This window comes from Castor canadensis, chromosome 14 (assembly GCF_047511655.1).
Source record: "Castor canadensis chromosome 14, mCasCan1.hap1v2, whole genome shotgun sequence".
In the NCBI taxonomy this organism is placed as follows: Eukaryota; Metazoa; Chordata; class Mammalia; order Rodentia; family Castoridae; genus Castor; species Castor canadensis.
Window position 1 is genome coordinate 23,773,282 of NC_133399.1, and position 20,514 is coordinate 23,793,795.

Consider the following 20,514-nt stretch of genomic DNA (forward strand, 5'->3'; position numbering starts at 1 on the left):
GCCCTTATTTCTAATTTGCAACAAGATTTTCTGATAAACAAGTGTCAACTTCAATTTGGGATTCCAAAAACTAACTTCTAGATCCTGCAAACTGTTACAAATATAGTAAAGCTCAAGGAAATTTGTACCATTGTTGGAGAATAAAATGAGGACTATTCTACTAATTCTTAATACATTGTTTTGATTAAGGGTTGGGTATTTATTACTCTCTCTTTTATCTTCACAGAATATAATGTATTTGACAGTGATCAAATGTTCTTGGTCTTCTAACATTCAGTGTCTTAGTGGAGCATCTCTAATTTATTGTCTATAAGAGATAAATAACACAGAAATTAATAATGCATGAGTTGTAAGGAGATTGACCTTGTAACAACTGTGAAATGTTGCTGAAGGTTTCCAGGTTTCAGATGAGAAACCTGGAAACTTGGAATCATATAAATTTAATATATACATATAAATTGACACATTTATCCAAATCCTCTTTTGTTTTCCAAAAGGTGTCCAAGCAACATAGAAACACATAATCTGACACAAGTCACACAACTACTACTCCAGGGCTTCTCTTATGGTTCAGGCCTGTTAACACACAGGTGCATCCATGTACCTGGTCACACTTCTGGGAACATGCTCATTCACAGAAAACAGATATGACCTCTCACCCCTACGACCCCCACATACTTCTTCCTCTACAACAAGTTGTTGAGTAACATATCTTTCATCTCCACCACAATCATAAAGATGATTTTGCATATTCAATACCACAGGGGAATCATCTCCTATGTTGACTGCCTAATAGTTATATCTCTTTTTATCTGTTTTGGAAATATGTGTGGCATTCTTCTGACTATAATAGGCTATGCTTATTTCTGGCCATCTGTCAACCCCTGTATTTCCTAGCAATTATGCTCCATGGCCTCTATTTGTCTTCCTAGTTAGGCTCTTGAACTCCCAGGTACACTATTTAATTCTCTTACAGTTTACCAACTACAAGGATGTAAAATTTCACAAGTTCTACTCTGAACCTATGTACTGAATCTTTCTAAGTGTTGATACCTTACTCTGTAACAAAACCAAGTACTTTTGGTAGCAGGTTAGGATTTCTTCCTTTGTTCAGGATCCTGTCTTCTTACTATATTTTATTTCCTAATTCTGATGATAAACTATGAGATACACTTCTTTTTTGACCAATGAGTCTTACCTATGCTTTGTTTGCACGTTTTTATGGTGCAGGTCTTGATTTAACTATATCACATTCTATCAGAAACAATACAGTGGCCTCCATAATGTGGGTGAGGATTACAGGTACCATAATATCATTAACCCATTCAGAAGGCTTCCTGGGTATCTGGCACTGCATAAGATGCTCTGTGTAGCTTGTTTCATTTAGTATCACCTACCTCACACCACTTATACATGATAACATTTTTAGTATTTTAGATAATGAAATATTACATTATTTTTATGTGATTTATTCTCATTTTTAGGTACAGTGAGTGGATCCATGCTGGCATTGAGCTGTCTGTTTGAATACCTCAGTACAATTCCAGGAGAATCCTAGGTTGTGGCCTCCTCAACAAGCCAACAAGAATTACCATCTTGTCACTTCAGAAAGGGACACATAGTCTACTTGTGGTCTTCTTTTCAGGTTTCTGGACAATCCCAAGGCAGGGAAGTGGGTGGCACCATTTGCAACCACTGTAAGAGGACAGCTATAGTTCACAGTCAAAGATTATAGAAAGAATGGAGAAAGAACAATACAGCACAGATCCTTCTTGTCTTTAATCCAGAATATATTTGAAGTTGAGTACATAGGGAAGAAAGGGTGCTGTGGTAAAGAGCTGGAGTGCTTGTCAATGACCAGGTATAACACAAAAATATCGGATTTTTTCAATTGCAAATTAAACAGCAATCCCTAACACAATGTGCTCAGTTGCACAGTAGGTAAATGGGATTTCCTCCATCCATCCCAGGTAGGGGACATAAGTGAAAGACAGAAACTCCCAGGAATTCCAACAAATGCAGAATCCACACCAAAGGGAACATACAATCTAAACAGACAGGTGTCCGGGATCCACACAGATTGCTGACCCTATGAAGAGGTTCCTTGCATTTTCCCACATGGACTCTAATTGGTGACCCTCTTAAAAGAATCCTATTATCTGAGTTTGCTACTTTGGAGATAGAAGTCCTTCATTTAAAAACTTTTATTATATTTTATTTATTTTTTAGGATAATTTCATAACATGAAGTGTTTTTTGCAATAATACCATATATGAATAAAGTGTATTTTGAACAAGTTCACGCTCTCCATTATATTCTCATTATATCTTCCCAATGCCCCACTTTTAGGAATAGTTTGGTAAATTTCATTGTGTTGTTTTCATTTGTGTGTGTGTGGGTGAGTGTGTGTGTGTGTAGCACACTTTGTTTTCACCCATTAACCTACTTTCCAATAACCCTTCCTCTTTTACACTCATGTCTCATTATCATCATCATCATCATCATCACAATTTTGTACTTAGGTCCACAAATGGTAAGAACTTGTGACATTTGGCCTTTAAGTTTGACTTATGTGGTTCAACATAATGATCTACAGATTCATTCATTTGCCTGACAATGGCATAATTTCATTTTTTCCATAGCTGAGTAATATTCCATGGGATAAATGTTTATTTATCATATTTTCTTTATCATTCATTATTTGTTTAGCTTTTCCGCTGATTCCACAGTTTGGCTGTTGTGAACAGAGATTTAATACAATGGGTATACAGGTATTTCTCTTGCACATTGATTTACACACCTTGGAATTATGTCCCAAACCCTTCAAATATAAATCTCCAAATGAACTCATCTCTTCACTGGCTCAGAAAGCAAGCAGTGACTAGATAATGCAGATCCAAGTATGGGACTGTGACTTTGACATGTGCAAGAAGAAATATATGCCCTGGGAAGCACATTCTGCAATGCAGGAGGAAGTCAAAAAGACTTCCTTTTAAAACTGGTATCTCATACTCTGCAAAGATGATCAAGGTTGACCAAGACCATCTACCTGGAGGTTCTCTTGAGGATAGGGTCTGAAAGCATCGAGGCAGTGTTTATTGTAAATCACAATGTGTGGAACTTAGCCCCAGCACATATTGCACTGGCCCTGTCACTTTCTCCATGCTGAGAGAGCCAGAGTCAATCAAGATATACTGCCAGCCTAGGAAATTTGCCACATCCACAGGCAATGATAGAGTACTTTCAGAGCAAGGGGGCATCCACCTGCCTCACTTATAATAGCAGCTTCAATGAATCTCAGAGTCACTGGACATATGGTTCTGCCAATAGATCACAATCTACTGAATAAGACCCGCATCAGACACTGCCTTATCACACATCAGCATGAAAGGTGTAGAGAAACTCAACCTCCAAAGGTATGTTTGTAGTTTTTTGGCCTGTTTTTCTGGAAATGATAAGTAACCCAATTAACTGATTGTACTTTTGACACACTACATCCATACTATTTAGAAAACCCTGAAAATAGGACCTCTGGGGAGAAGTTTCATTCCACATACCTGGTGAATTTTTCACCTCTTTTTTTTTTACATTTTTCACCTCACTAGCTTTATATTACATATGGCTAATTAGATCTATTACATAAATAATTACAATGAATGTGTTCTCTCTTCTTTCTCATTTTCTTTCTTTCTTAATATCAATTTTCTTTTCACACCACTTTAGAAAACATTATGGAGGCTCCTTAAAAAAGTAAACATAGGTCTCCCATATGATGAAGCAATCCCATGCCTAGGGGTATACCAAAAGGAATGCGACTCACATTATTCCAGAGGCACATGCACACCCATGTTTATTTCAGTGCTATTCACAATAGCCAAGTTATGGAAACAGCCAAGATGCCCCACTACTGATGAATAAATCAAGAAAATGTGGTATTTATACACATGGAATTTTACTCAGCCACAAAGAATGAAAAGTTGTCATTCACAAGTAAGTGTATGAAACTAGAGAACATCATCTTAAGTGACATTAGCCAGGCTCAGAAGGCCAAAAATCACATGCTCTCCCTTATATGTGGATTATAGACATAAAACAATTGCAGTGATATTATTGGACATGGTTCACACAGTAAAGGTAGAATGCATACAGGAAGAATAGGGAAAGGTAGGAAACCTAAAACTTGAATGGGGGTTGATGTGTTCCCTATTGAGGAGCAAGTAAAGTAGAATTAAATTGGCAAAGGCCACTATGGGAAAGGGACCAGGAAGTAGCAAAGAGGTCAGGTTGAAATGAGCCAATGTGGGTTGCATTACACAAATTCATGAAAGCAATGCTAGGAATCTCTATGTATAGCTATCTTTATCTGAAACTAGCAATAATAATATGTCTTTCTTATATTCTCTTATGTTTTCTCTTCAAAAAAAATCAAAGAGAGTAGAACAGGTTCTGCCTGGATGCTAGGTTTGGGAAATGGGTGTTGGGAGGAGGTGACACAAAGAATGTATACACATATAAGTAAATGTAAAAATGATAAAATAAAAGAAGAAAAAAATTTACTTTCACTAATATTTATCTTTTTCTTCTGTCTGTGCTTCTTTCTATTCCACAGCAGTTAGTATTGCAGACATTCCTATTGATGATTTCTTTAAATTGTTGGTGATAATGTTCATTATTTGTCTGTTTAAAGTTGTGCTGAACTTTGAGCCCACCAGTTTGACAATGTAGGTGCATACTTTACTGCTGAGATGTAACCACACTCCAGTAGACAGAGATCAAACCTTACGCCATACAAGATTTAATCCATTACAGAGTAATGTGAATACCTCAATATAAAGAATACCAGTGACACAGGCATCTGGCTGCCAACAAGGCCACAGGTATGCACAGACAGAGAGGTCTGAAGATCTATTACATGACATCTACCAAATAGAGACAACTTAAAAAATAACATAATTTCCTTGGTTAACCATCTGCAAGGAGAGCCAGGATTGTCTTATTTTCACACTTTTTCATACCACAGAGAGATAAATGTTCTGGATTTCAGACCTTGTAGAAATTTTGGTCTGCACTTCTTAATCATGACCAATCAGAGTGTAGTATAACCTACTAAGTACAGAGGGGGAAAATTTCTGAAAATGTATATTGACAATCTTTTCAGAAAAATATGAATGTAGTATGCATTACTTGCCTTTGTATTTAGGTGGTTAAAAAGGGCAAGTTATTGGTCATGGATATTTACCCTATTAAAGTGGAAATTTAGAAAATTGTAAATGAAATTAGTAAATAATACACTTGAACTTCATCTGAGTATAGTGTCAGATATGTTGTGGACATTTGTTTTCTGCTCTCCTTCCTCCATTAATGTTAGAATTCCTTAGAGTCTTGGACAAGTATGTGAAATAAGTTGGACAATTATGAGCTCTGTGCTTTGAGTCTCCTAGGTCATGTAAAAGTTAGTAATCAGCCTGTCCTTCCAGCCTTGCTGTTTTATGTCTCCATTGTATTCATTTCCATGCACATCTCTTCCTCCATGGTTGTCTGCTTCAGGAAGTTGGTACCTGACAGTATATTGGTATCAAACCTGAGGACAGAACCTGAGTCTTGAATTTCAGATAAGGAAGGGTCTTTGGATCTGCTCTACTTGATCAAAGCCCAACAAACGAGTATCATAAGTCAGTAAGTGCATGTTTGAAGGACACTTGGCAATATTACTTCTTCATTGGGATAAACTTGACATTCTATGTTGTCTAATGGGAGAATACAGATCAATGATATTACTTATGAGAATTGTGAAGTTTATGTTTTTGGTTGTAAATAGAGTAGCAAAGATCTTACTGAAAATGATTACTTCCATGTACATCAGCTCTATATTGCATAGCGATCACATCAACAAAGACAAACAAATTCATCTTTCTAAACTGTTACTTATGTCCTCTACAAGGGTTAAGAAAATGATGACAATGAGGAGGATGAGATATTAAGCAAATTCATCATGAACTGTTTTGGATGACTTCCTAAGCTCCAGGGCAGACAATGTTTTTTGCACAGCTAGTTTCATCACATGTGCTTATTTTTAATTGTGTTTTAAACATTTTATTAACATGTATTTGTTGCACAGGGGTTTCATTGTAACATTTGCACATATGTTTACAATGAAACTTGGCTAGATTCACTCTTCCATCATTCTCTCTCATACACTTATAATATTTACAAGAGGTTTCACTGTTCTACTTTCATACAAATATACAAAATTCATTGATCATTTTCACCCACTTTTAACTTCTTTCACCATCTCCCTCCCCTTCATATCCACTCCCAAATGATCCTCTTGTACAGACGTGTCCTTCATTTTAAGTGTATATTGATTATTCAAAGTGATTTTGCAGTGGTACTTCATTTGTGAATATATTTTACTTTAATTAGAGTAACACCCTTTAATACTATCCCTTACCATTTCCCCACTCTTTATTATTCAACAAATTTCATTGCATTTTAAGCCTTCCTTCACAGATTCCATTCATGCTATTAAAAGTGATCTTTGTATTTTTATATTACACGAAATAAAAGAGAAAAACATGCAACCCACATTACATTATTAGGTAAAGAGTTAACTCATGTTGATATTGGGCTCTCTTATTTCAGAGATAGGGAATCATACCAGGAAATCCTAGTAGGCTGTCTGCTTGACAACCCAAACAACCATCCCTCTCCATGCCACTCAAGGACTATCCTCTTCTTTTGGAGGTTTCTGGCAGATCACACTATGGATGAGTACATGGCATCAGTTGCATTGATTACAGGAAGCATATCCATAGGCCAGGAAAAGGTCACAGAAAGAGAAAGAACATGAAAATTAAGCACAGATACCTCTCTTGCCAGTAATACAGAATATTCTTGTACATTTACACATCCTTCTGTAAGTTTTTATTAACCTACACATATCCAAAGAAGAAAACTAGATAAGCTCTTGATTATATTTCTAAACTGGACAGAGATTGAAAATAGACCTGAGATGTAGCTATGGTTAAGACCTCTGGACCTGTGCTTTAAACTCTCACAGTTTTGGACAAAATAAGAAAGCTTTATGTAGCAGATGCAGAGTCTGGCAATTTAATATTGAATCATGTCAGATCTACTTAATATATCTGTGATGTGGTGTGAGTTGTTACTATCTGACCATTGCAATTTAAATTAACTTCTACCAAAGACAACTTCACTAGACAAAGATTAAAGATGTAATGGGTGCTCCCTATGGGAATAAAGATGACGGACTACAAAGCTAATGAAATGTGCTATTTAGATAGTATTATTGATAATTACAATGTTAATAGTAATATACTTCAAGTAAAATACATTCTGTGACCCAAAGTTACGATTTTCCTATTTCCGTAAAAGAAAATTTCATTTTTTTCTTATTTAGTGTATGCTGTTTACTTGGAGAGAAATAACAAAGTAACTTTCATCTCTGATTCCCCAGACAAGATCTTATCTGACACACTGATGCAGCAACAATAAGAAAATCATGTTAAATTATTCAATATATCCTTCCTTGTGTCATGAATGTTGGCCAAATCAGTGTGGTTTCACATACTTGATGCTTTCCTGTCTATATTTTCATTCATTTCAGGGGTGTCCAACTAAAGTACAGACAAGATAATACAGCCATTGTGTGTGCTTATATGTTGGACACTTGTGACTTGCAATTAATTTAATCACATATTCATGAATCTTATTATTCCTAAACATAGTGCAGATTTGCATGGGTGAAACAAAGTTGTTGGCACAAACTTAACAAAGCACATAAAACCTGTGACTTGAGCTAAGACATGTTTTAGATATTCACACTATCTTATTGGAGTCTATTAACTGTACTTAGTAAGGGGTTTCATTATGACATTTCCATGTATACATAAGATGTACTTTGATCATATTCAAGCTACCATTTCTTCTTTTTATTCTCCTCTACTAATTTTTTTTCCTTTACTTTCAAACTTTTTAGCAGCCCAATCTCTATTTTCATGACCTTGTTTGTTTTTTCCAAACCAACAAATGGAAGAAAATATACAATATTTGTCATTGTGCGACTGGCTTCTTTTATTTAACATGATGACCTTCCAGTTCCATGCATTTCCAGAAAAAGGTTACAATTTCATTGCTCCTGAAAGCTGATGAAGACTCCACTGTGTTATGTACACCATATTTTCTTCATTTATTTGTCAACTGGTGGGCATTTAGGATGATTCCATATTTCAGTTCCCTGAATGCTGCTGGGATAGACATGGATGTGCAGTTATTTCTGCTGTAAGCTGACTGGTTCATTCAGGAATAAACACAGAAGTGCTGTGTCTGAATCATAAGGGAGTTCTATGTTTAAATTTAAGGAATCTGCATTCTGATCTCCATAGTGACTAGACTAATTTATATCTCCACTAGCAAGAAATAAGAGTTCCTTTCTCTACACATCCTTACCAGCATCTATTGATATTTATATTCTTGATGGGTTTTTCTAATGCAGTTTTTATTCAGTACTGTGGTTTGATCTCAGGGCCTCATGCTTGGCAAGCACTATACCATGAGACACATCAAAAATTCTTTTGTTCTAATTTTGCTTTCATTTATATTTCAGATACATTTTCATACTTTTTCTTGGTCTGACTTCAGACTTGAAACCTCTACCTCTCCATTGATAGCAGCAGGGACCACAGGGTGCACTGCCACATGTATTCCTCATTATAGTTTTGATTTGTTTCTCTGCATTTAAGGACATTGAGTATTTATTGGCTATTTATTCTTCTTCATCTGAAAAGTGTTTGCTAGTTCACTTGTCCATTTATCTAGATTATTTGCTATTTTTAGTATTTATTTAAGTTGTTTATATATTCTACACATTAATCTTCCATAAAGATCAATATCTCAGAAATATTTTTCCCAATCTGTAAGCAATCTCTTCACTCTATTGATTGTTTCTTTTGCTATACAGAAACTCTCCAATTTATCAATTTTTGCTCTTATTTCCTGAGAAGTTTGGCATATAACCAAAATGTCCTTTTCTATACTCATCCCTTGAAGTGTTTTCCCATATTTCTTCAAAGATTTTCATGTTTTAGGTTTTACATAAATATGTTAAATCCATTTTGAATCTATTTTATTATATTTATTTAATAATATATTATTTTAAATTTATTATAATAATATAATATATTATTAATTATATATTAATTATATGTAATTATATATTAATATATTATTTATTATATGTAATCATATATTAATATATTATTAATTATATGTGATTATATATTAATATATTATTATATTTATCAGACTATTGCAGATTACAGTGAATGTTGACAACTGTATTCATAAACAAAATCACTGTTTCCACAACTAAGAAATTCTTTAAGACAATCACTACCAATATTTATAAAGTTCTAGACTTCTCCTGGGCACTACACATGTTATGTAGGTAGGTGTAATTTTCCCTATTTCCACAAAGTAGTATGAGCATAGAGAGGAGAGATGTACATTTATTCTGAATTTTGCAGCAGGGAGTGACAAAGGACAGCCAGGGAGAATTTATGACAACCACATAAGTGCACTGTCCTCTCCAGTACAAGATGAAATTTATTTGTTTATTGTTATAAAGGTATTATTGTTGGACATAATAATGTCCAATAATTTATAATATGGCATATTATAAAGACATATCTCAAGAATATGAGGAGGTCGGGGTTAATGATTGACTTTTGTAGGGGAATCAAATGTAGGTGATTAATATAACATTATGTGTTGGAAAATAGAGTTTTATTTGACATTGATATGTTATATAGAAAATATCACTTGTGTGACATGAAAAATGGCACGTTATTGAGAGAATTTTCATAATAAGCTTGTAAGCTAAATACTTGTTCCTCTCTCGGTAATGATGTGAATAAAAGAATTTTAAGTGGATGGATGTACCTCACAGAGAGGTATAAAACCTCTTGCTAATGTAAGGTAGTATATTTCAAGGTAATACATATTATGATATGTAGTACTTAGATGATCTTTTAGGACTTTTAGGGTAAGTTCTTAAGAAATTCTACATGGATATGCAAATCCATAGTCATGTGCATATTGTCAGGAAAACATAGTCATCAAATATCTGACAATTGCTACCTTTGGGGGATGTAAATGCACGAGATTAAATTACAGTGAGATATCAGTAACTTGAATTTCACAGATAATTCGAGATCATTTCTAAATTTCATAAGCATTTATTAATTGTACAAGGAAGTTTCTGTATGCTATTGCTATAAAGAATATAATGGACTGTTACTGAAATCAAACCTCTATGACAATTATATTCTACTTTTAAAATCTTCATTAAATATTATGAAACATATCAACATTTACCTGATAATATTGTTGTTCAGTTTTATTGACAATAATAACTTGTAATTATAATGCACTATGACTCAATGGCAGGATACATTCTAAGGCAGTTGTCCTCAATCCAGGTTTATTAAATGCCATCATAAATTTTGATTTTTTAAATTTTTTATTAGCATATTTTAGTTGTAAGGGAGGTCATTGTGATATTTAAATTTGTGCTTACAATATATCTTAATTAGATTCACCTCCTCCATCTTTCTCCTTTGTCTCCTTTCCCACTCTTCTTAGAACCATTTTTGTACATAAATGCCCTGCACACTCCCTCTGGTACTGACCCTCAGACTGGAAATGTTTTAATTTCCTGTCCTTCATTGCAAAAATATTTTGCTAATGTATGAAAATCATACAAAGGGGTGTTCATTTCAACTTTTCCATATATACATATTTTGTATTCTGAATTATTTATATCCTCCCTTATTCTCCCACTTACCCATTCCCCTTCTTAAAGAGGTAATTTCAGTAGATTTCAATGTTCCATGTTTATATATCTTTAGAAAATTCATCAACCATATTCACTCTCATTTACTCTCTCTTTTATCCTCCCCTCGCATTAGTGTCCTCCCCTTGGTCCTGTGTTACCAACAAGAAATTGAACACATGTGTTCTGTTTCCCAAATATGTTAACATTTACAAAGATGGTTATATTAATGAATGAATAAGAATATTCACGAATGAGATTGACAAATGCAAATTAAGCAATTTAATAGTATTTTGACTAAAGTATTGTTATAATTCTGTTAGTCAGTTAATTGTCATCCCATTTCCCAAATTCCTCTTTAGTCAGTTAATTGTCATCCATTTCCCAAATGAGGAATTTGTCAATGTTTATTTACAATATGTTCTATGATTCAAATTTTATCTCATTTGAATTACATTGACACCCTAATTATAACCCAATTTGCATTCACATAGCTGAAACAAGGAACTGTAGTTCATATGTTGGAATCACTTATGTAAAAAATCTTTAGTTACTCATAAAGTGGTTGATAATAAAACCTGAGATCACGGCCTTCTTTGTTTCTAAAATTTTCAACTAGAAACGAATGGGCTTATAATAACAAAAAAACACTGAAGCACTGTCAATAGTTCACTTTAGAGTATTGTAAAAAATGAGATAAAAAGAGTTGTTTTCTCCATCAAAGACTTTTATGAGGTTGGTAAACTTCTATAAAATTTAAATGTTTGTTATCATTTCAATATTTTAAAATCATTGACAGGTGTAGTGTCCACTAATTCCACCATTCTGATCTGATATTGGTGATGTTCTCTTAACTGAACCATAATTCTCAGAATTGTAGTTTATCAAAACCAAGCATTGTAATAGTATGTTGAATGAGGTTTTGTTTTTTTTTATTTCCTTGTTCAAATGTTTTTGGCACTACTGGGATTTGAACTTAGGGCATCATGCTTTCAAGGGAGGCACTCTACCACTTAAGCCACTCTTCCAGCCCTTTTTTATAGTTGATTTTTAATATAGAATCTTGTGAACTATTTGCCTGGGTTGGCCTTTGAACTGGTACCATCCTGATCTCTGCCTACAAATGAGCTATGATGGCAGGTGTGAGCCACTGGCAGCAGGCTACTGAATAAGTTTTCAAATATAAATAATATTTCCCTGTATAGCTAATTACTTGAAGGAGGAAATCAATAGTCTCAGGAATGATGACAAATAATTGAAATCTGGAATAGGAAATGGATTCCAATTATGAACTGTAGCAGTTAGTTTAGTCTTAGATTATATAGTTCTGGATCTTATTACACTCAAAATACTTTGTGGTTCAAAGGAATTTGCAGCATTGTCTCTGCTTGCTTCATGATTTTCTTAGGTTTAATTTTTATTATTAATAGAAGGATATTTCTTATCCTAATTTCTCCCAACAGCAAGCTGATTAACTGTAAACATGGACTTGTTATCTATATTTTTGGTTTTATAATATTGTTTAGTGATGAGTCTTTGAGTAAGTGTGTATAGAATGAGACAAAACAATGATGAAAAGAATTTATCAAGATGTGTCTCTCTAATTTGAAACATTGGTGAAGGTGCATGGAACACCACTTGTGAAATGGGAATTCATTAGGTATGAAGACAGCCACAACTGTGGACCTGTAGTCCCAATTTCTGTGCCAGAAAGATCCCTGTATACCAGGAGATTGAGATGAGCCTGGGAAAAGCAGTGATACAGAGGACTGTGTCCCTGGTTATATGTTTCCATTTCACCACTTGCTTCTGTATTTCACAGGTGTCCTACACAATTAGGAGAAGAAAACCAAACAAGTGTTTCATGGGACATTTCATGGGACTCTTAGATGATCCAGAACTGCAGCCTGTCCTGTTTAGACTGCTCCTGTCCATGTATCTGATCACAGTGCTTGGGAACCTTCTCATCATACTGGCTGTCAGCTCTGACTCCCATCTCTACACCCCAATGTACTTCTTCCTCTCCAATCTGTCATTGGCTGATATCAGTTCAATCTCTACCACTATCCCAAGATGATTGTGGATATTCTAATTCAGAGCAGAGTCATCTCCTATGTGGGCTGCCTGACCCAGATGTCTTTTTTTCTGATTTTTACATGTATGGATGATATGCTTCTGACAGTGATGGCCTATGAAAGATATATGGCCATCTGTCACCCCCTTCATTACTCAGTCATTATGAACCCTCGCCTTTGTGTCTTCTTAGCTTTGGCATCATTTTCAGTCAGTATTTTAGAAGCCCTGATGCACAATTTGGTTGCAATACAAATTACCAAATTTAAAGATGTGGAAATTTCTAATTTCTTCTGTGACCCTTCTCATTTAATTAGTCTTTCTTGTTCAAACACCTTTTCCAATAACATATTCATGTATTTTATAGGCATAATATATGGTTTACTACCACTCTCAGGAATCCTTTTCTAATATTACAAAATTATTTCTTCCATTGTGAGGATCCCATCATCAGGTGGGAAGTATAAAGCCTTCTCCACCTGTGGGTCTCACCTGTCAGTTGTTGGCCCGTTTTATGGCACTTGCCTTGGAGTTTATGTTGGTTCATTTGTATCACATTCTCACAAAAACAGCTCAGTGGCCTCAGTGATGTTTACAGTGGTTAATCCTATGTTGAATCCTTTCATCTACCCTCTGAGGAAAAGGGACATTAAAACTGCCATTCATCAGTTCCGCAGCAGAGTAACCTGATATCAGCCTTTGTGGTGTCCATTTGGCAAATAATTTGGGAAATTTACTAAAATTAATTAAAATATACACATGTAGTGCTTGCTTTTTTGTTCACACTATATTTGTATTGTTAATGTTTTATTTTTCTCAATGTTTCTTAGAATAATGATTCCCAACATTTTAAGGGGCCATAAATGAGACAAAATTTTCTGTCTGGAGATTGGACTTGTTTGCACAAGTGAAGTTTATGACTGAATGTGTTGAGCCTCAAGTGTGAATACTTGTCAAACAATTATTGTGGGACTGCCACTTAAGTGATATGCAAAAGATAGCATAATTTTTAGAAGGATAGTTTTAATAATAAATTAACAAATTTAATCATGTCTCTCTCAGGTAATGCTGTATAACTGTAAAAGAAGTAAATGTATAGAATGTGCTAAAAAACTCAAAACCACTTGTGAATACAAAATAGTGTATTTCAGGGTAATATATTTTCTACTTACAGGAACTTAGGTACTCTTTATGTAAATTCATAAGAAAACTGTTCATAGACACACAACCCAATACTAACATGAAAATATTGACAGGAAATTCACTTACTAAACTTCTAACCACAATCAGAAATAAGCAGTAGAATCAAATAATGCTGATATACACAAAAGTTAAGTTCCTAAATGTCCTAAATAATTCATGGTAGTATTTTTCAACTGTGGTACAATAATTTCACCCACAGATTTCAGATGCAACTTTTTAATGCTTGAAGCTATGGTATTTATAGATTGTAAATATCCACTTACAAATTTTAAAAGATAGTGTAATATATATTTCTTTCAAAAAGCAGAGAATGGTAATCAGTTGTCCTGCCCAGATTGTTTATATCATTTGTATAGTTTTCACTTTTGCATTTTGGCCCTTATTACACAGTAGAAGTTCAAAGAAAATGAACTGAAATTGCTCTCTGGTAGCTCAAGTAAGAGTGCTGAAGTCTGTATGTCAAGAAGTTCTGCTAAGAAAATTATTTAAGTAAGCATGAGAAGGTTACCTTCCAAACCAGAGCTGTGAGGCTTTCTCTGGAGCACAAATCTTCATCAGCAAAGCAACAGAGTTTATGACCACAAACTATAAAGCATTAAGCCTCATGCCAGAGGCTCACGTCTGTAATCCTAACTACTCAGGAGGCAGAAGTCAGGAGGGTCACAGTTTCAAGCCAGCCAGGCAAATAGTTTGTGAAACCCTATATCAAAAAAACCCACCACAAAAAAACGGCTGGTGTAGTGGCTTCAGGTGTGGATCATTAGTTCAAGCCCCAGTACTACAGAAAATAAAGCATTAACACCCAGGGCACTATAAGTATCATGCTAACCATTGAAACCACCTAGAGAATTTTTCAACTGATAGAAATAAACCTGTACTAAATAACAAATTTCAAAGGAATTTCTTAACATTCCTTTATGTTTCATCATTGGCAGTGTTAGTGTACACTCATGACACATTTGTTGCTAATGATAGTTTAAGATTATGTGGATAGTTTGAAGTTCACCTAAGCCAAAGCTAGAGTCATTATTTGAATGAGCACTTATATCCACAAAGAAGGAAAATTAGAAAACCAGAAAATGATGGAAACATCCTGGATTGCTGCAAGCAACAAGGTTTTCTGATTAATAAACTTCAGTTTTAATTTAGGGTTCCAAGAACTGACTTCCAGCTGCTACAGATTATTACAAATATTTTTAAAATCAAGGAGATTTGTACCATTGTAATAAAGGGAGGAATATTTGACTGTTTCTTAATTTGATTTCAGAAAATTATTTTGATTAAAGAGGGAAAGTTATTTATTCTACTGTCATTCTTCAAAGAATACAATGTGTTGTACAGTGACCAGGGGTGAGTAATCTCTAATGTTCTCAGTCTTCTAACACTGAGTGCCTCCATAGAGTCCCTCGAAATTTGTGTTTTGGGAGATCAATAACACAGAAATTAACAATGCAAGATTTCTAAGAAGACTGATTTGATAACAACTGTGAAATATTGCTACAGGTTTGTGGGTTTGAAGTATGAATGCTTCATTGTGAACATGTGAATTTAACACACACATATATATCTATATCTCTGTCTCCATAAGCAAAAATCAAAAAGTATCAAAGTAACATAGAAATGTATAATCTAACAATCATGAAATTACTTCTAGGCTTCTCAAATGTTCCAGAACTGTAGCACAATCTTGTTTGTCGATTTCTGTCCATTCCTGGTCACAGTGCTAAGGAACTTGCTCATCTTGGTAATCATCAGATGTGACTCTCACCTCCACTCTTCTTACTCTCCATCCTGTCATTGGCTGATACCAGTTTCATGTTTAACATAGTCACAAAGATGACTTTGCATATCCAAACTCACAGGATAGTCATCTCCTATGTCAGCTGCCTAGTGAATTCTACTATTTTCTTTTTTTGAAGTATGTGTGGTATGCTTCTGACTCCATCAGGCTATGCTTTGCCAAGGTCATCTGTCATCTGCTGCGTGTTGGTAGTTATTGTTCACAGTGGCCTCTATGGCTCTGCATTTTGAGGACTTTTGAGACCATTGGACTCCTAGCTTCACAATTCATTTATTTTATAATTTACCAACTTAAAAGAGGTAGAAATTGATAAGTTTTATTATGACTCTTCTCAGGTCATTAATCTTTTGTTTTGACATCTTAATCAGTATCATAATTGAGTATTTTTATGACACAAGGTAAGGATTTCTTCCCTTTTTGGGTATCTGGTCTTCTTACTATATTTGTATTTCTCCATTCTCATAATTCCATCATAAGCTGTGAAAAAGTTGTATTCACCCCCTTCATCATTCAACTTGATAAATGGTAAGAAATTATTTAAATGTCACAATGTGCCATCAGCACAATAATGAAAAGAGAAATAATACAATAAAGAGAATAAATATTTTTAAAAATAAAAAATAAACTGTCTTATATAAATGGTTCACCAATGAGTCTTACCTATAAGTTGTTCCATACTTTTTGAAACAAGCCAGGGAATGTGCCTTGATTTAGCTGTATCACATTCTTTCAGAAACAGTGAACTGGACTCCATCATGAAGATGACGATTATAGTTGTAGTCATAGCATGAACCCTTACAGGAGGCTACCTGTATGTCAGGCAATGAGCACTGTATTCTATGTAAGTTGCTTCATTTCTTGTATATCACCCTATTAAACACCTCCATTATTATTTTTTACAAATTTTTATAAGGATGTATTCGTTATACAGGGGGGTTTCATAGTGACAATTCCAGTTAGACTTATACTGTACATTAATTCCATGGCCCCCATCATCTATTCTCCTCAACCCCCTCCCCTCCCACTTAAAGGATTTGAAAGAGGTTTCTTAGTCCTGTATCATATAGATAAATGAAGTCCATCAACCATATATCTTCACCTTAGTCTCCTTCATTCACCCTTCCCCCTCCCATTACAACCTCCCCACTGTACTTATTTTATAGTCTTGTTTTTCATTATTAATATTTAACTTGATATTCAAAGGGCTTTCTCACTGTATGCCCGCTGTGGGTATACTTTACTTTGGTCTGTTCAGATCCTTCCATTACTCTCTTACCCCTTTACCTCCCATGTCCTATTTTTCAACAGCTTTCAATACACATCTTTATATCCTCTACCTTCACATTATGTTTTGCAATATCACTGATGCTCTCTCATTCTCTTTTCCTTTCGCTCTTTCCTTGAGTTTCATAAAGTAGTTCTGGTATTGCAGTCATGTTCTATATCTGAGTTTTTATATGGTTATTCCTGTTTTTGTGTATATGTTTATGTTTTGTATCTATTTTCCACATATGAGATAGAATGTGTGGCCTTTCTGTTTCTGAGCCTGGCTTATTTCACTTAACATGATGTCCTCCAGTTGCATCCATTTACCTTCAAACCACATACCAATATTCCTTTTGGCTGAGTAATAGTCCACTGTGTATATGTACTACATTTCTTGATCCATTCATCTGCTGTAGGGCACCCGGGTTGTTTTAAAAGCTTGGCTATTGTGAGTAGTGCTGCAGTGAACATTGACGTACATGTGTCACCACTGTTTCCTGTCTTACATTTCATTGGTGAGATTCCCAGTATCAGAATCACTGGATCATAACTCAGTTTTATCTCTAGTTTTTGAGAAATCTTCATACTGTTTTCCAGAGTGGTTGTACTAATTTGCATTATCACCAGCAGTGTATAAGTGTTCCTGTTTCACCAGATCCTCACCAGTATCTGTTGTTGTTATTTCCCTTATTTGTGGCCATTCTAATGGGGATAAAATGTCACTTAAGTGTTGTTTTGGTTTGCAATTATTTAATAAGAAAGGAAGTTGAACACTTTTTCATGTACTTACTGGCCATTTGTACCTCTTTCTTTTGAGAATTCCCTATTTAATTCATGTGCCCATGTCTTCATTGGGGTGTTGATTCTTTTAGGGGCTGAGTTTTTTTGAGTCCCCTCTAGATTCTAGATATTAGTCCTTATCAGATAAGTAGCTGGCAAACTTTTTCTCCCACTCTGTGGGCTGCCCCTTGAGTCTGGTGACTGCTTCTTTTGCTGTGCAGAAGCTATTTAGGTTGATGTAGTCCCATTTGTTCATTATTTTTCTTAGATGCTGAGACTTTTGTGTTCTATTTGGGAAGTTGTTCCTTATACCTATCTGTTCCAGTATATTTTCCTCTGCTCCCTGGAGTTGTTTCAAAGTTTCAGGCTTTATATTAAGGTCTTTGGTCCACTTTGAGTTGATTTTGACAGATAGGCATCTAGTTTCAATCTTCTACATATTGTTATCCAGTTTTCCCAGCATTATTTGTTAAATAGGATTTCTTTTCTCCTCAGTGTGTTTTGGGCTCCTTTTTTAAAGATCATTTCACCGTAGATGTGTGGGTTTGTATCTGGGTCTTCTATTCTAAGAAATTGGTCTTCCTCTCTGTTCTTGTGCCAACAAAATGCTGTTTTATTGTTATGGCTCTGTAGTATAGTTCGAAGTCAGGTATTGTGATTCCTGCAACATTGGGCATTTTGTTCAAAATTGCTTTGGCCTTTTGAGGTCTTTTGTGTCTCCATGTGTATTTCAAGATTGATTTTTCTATTTCTGTGCATAATGTCACTGGAATTTGATAGGGATTGCGTTGAACATGTATATTGCTTTAGATAGTATGGCCATTTTCACAATGTTGATTCTACCAATCCACGAGTGTGGAAGGCCTTTACATCTTCTGATGTCTTCTTAAATTTCTTTCCTCAGCAGTTTATAGTTTTCATTAAAAATATCTTTAGTTTCTTTTGTTAAGTTTATCCCAAGGTAGTTTATTGTTTTAGAGGCTATTTTAAACAGGATTATTTCCCTGATTTCTTTTTCAGTCTGTTCTTTTTTGGTATATAGCAAGAATACTGATAACTGTATATTAATTTTTAACCTAGATACTTTGCCAGAAGAGTTTTTGATTTCTAAGGGATTTTTTGGTATAGTTTTTAGGGTTTTTTAGGTTCAGGATCATGTCATCTGTAGGGATAATTTGACTTCTTTCCCTATTTGAACCCCTTTTATTTCTTGCTCTGGTCTTATTGCTTTGACTAGAATTCCAAAAGTACATGATTAGGGTGTAGAAAGTGGATATCTCTGTCTCACTACTAACTTTAACGGGAAAGGTTTCAGCTGGTTTTCCATTTAGTATGATGTTGCTGTAGGTTTGTTTTATGTAGACTTTATTATAATGAGTAACATTCCTTCTGTAAGGGTGTTGAAATTTTCAATGGCTTTTTCTGCATCTATTGAGAGGATCATGTGGTTTTGTCATTGGTTCTGTTTATATACTGTATTACATTTATTGATTTATATGTGTTAAACTATTCATGCATTCCTGAATAAAACCAGCCTGGTCATGGTGTATGACCTTTTGCATATATTGTTGAATTCTGCTCACCAGTGTATTGTTGAAAATCTTTGCTTGTATATTCATTTAAGATATTGGTCTATAATTCTCTTTTTTGGTTGCATCTTTCTTAGGTTTTGGAGTGAGTGTAATGTTGGCTTCATAGAATGAGGTTGGTAGTGTTCCTTCCCTTTCTATTTCCTAGACAAGTTTTATGAGTATTGGTGTTAGTTCTTCTTTCACGGTTTGGTAAAATTTGAACACGAATCCATAGGATCTTTGGCTCCATTTTGGAAGCAGCCTTATTATTACTTTAATATCATTGCTTCTAAAATTTTTAGATATTTAATATCTTCTTGGTTCAATTTTGGTGGTTATATGCATCTAGGATTTTATCCATTTCATCCACATTTTCCAGCTTATTGAATATAAGTTTTCAAAATGTTCTCTATTGATTCTCTGAATTCTGTTAGTATTTGTAGTTATGTCCCACTTTCCATCTTAGATTTTTTAAAAATTTTGGTCTTTTCCCTCCTCCATTTTGTAGTGTTGGCTAAGGATTTGTCCACATTTTTAATCTTTTAAAGAAACTACTTTTTGTTTCATTGATTCTTTGTACAGTTTTTTTGGTCTCAATCTCAATGATTTTGGCCCTGATCTTTATTATTTCTCTTCACCTGTTGATTTGGGGTTTGGCTTGTTCTTGTTTTTCTAGGAGATTAAAGTGCATGATTAGGTTGTTTATTTGAGAGGTCTCCATTTTTTAAATGAATGCATTTATAGCTATGTTTCCAGACGTTTTTATTCTCCCGTTGTTTAAATTTTTTCTGTTCCTTGTTGATTGGTCTGCTTGGTAAAAATGGTTTATGCTTTCTTGCATATTCTGTCTCAGTTCACTTCCTTCTTCTGTGTGTAAAATACCTTTAAGAATTTTCTGCAGTGCTGAATTGGAGGTCACGATTTCCTTAAGTTTTACCTTCTTGTGGAAGGTTTTCATTTCTCCTTCA

At 34.5% G+C, this 20,514-nt stretch overlaps 1 pseudogene; it reads left to right on the plus strand.

Annotated features, from left to right (window-relative positions):
- Nucleotides 1–12,728: 12,728 nt before the first annotated feature.
- LOC109701872 (olfactory receptor 7E24-like) lies at nt 12,729–13,615 on the plus strand (annotated as a pseudogene).
- Nucleotides 13,616–20,514: the final 6,899 nt, after the last annotated feature.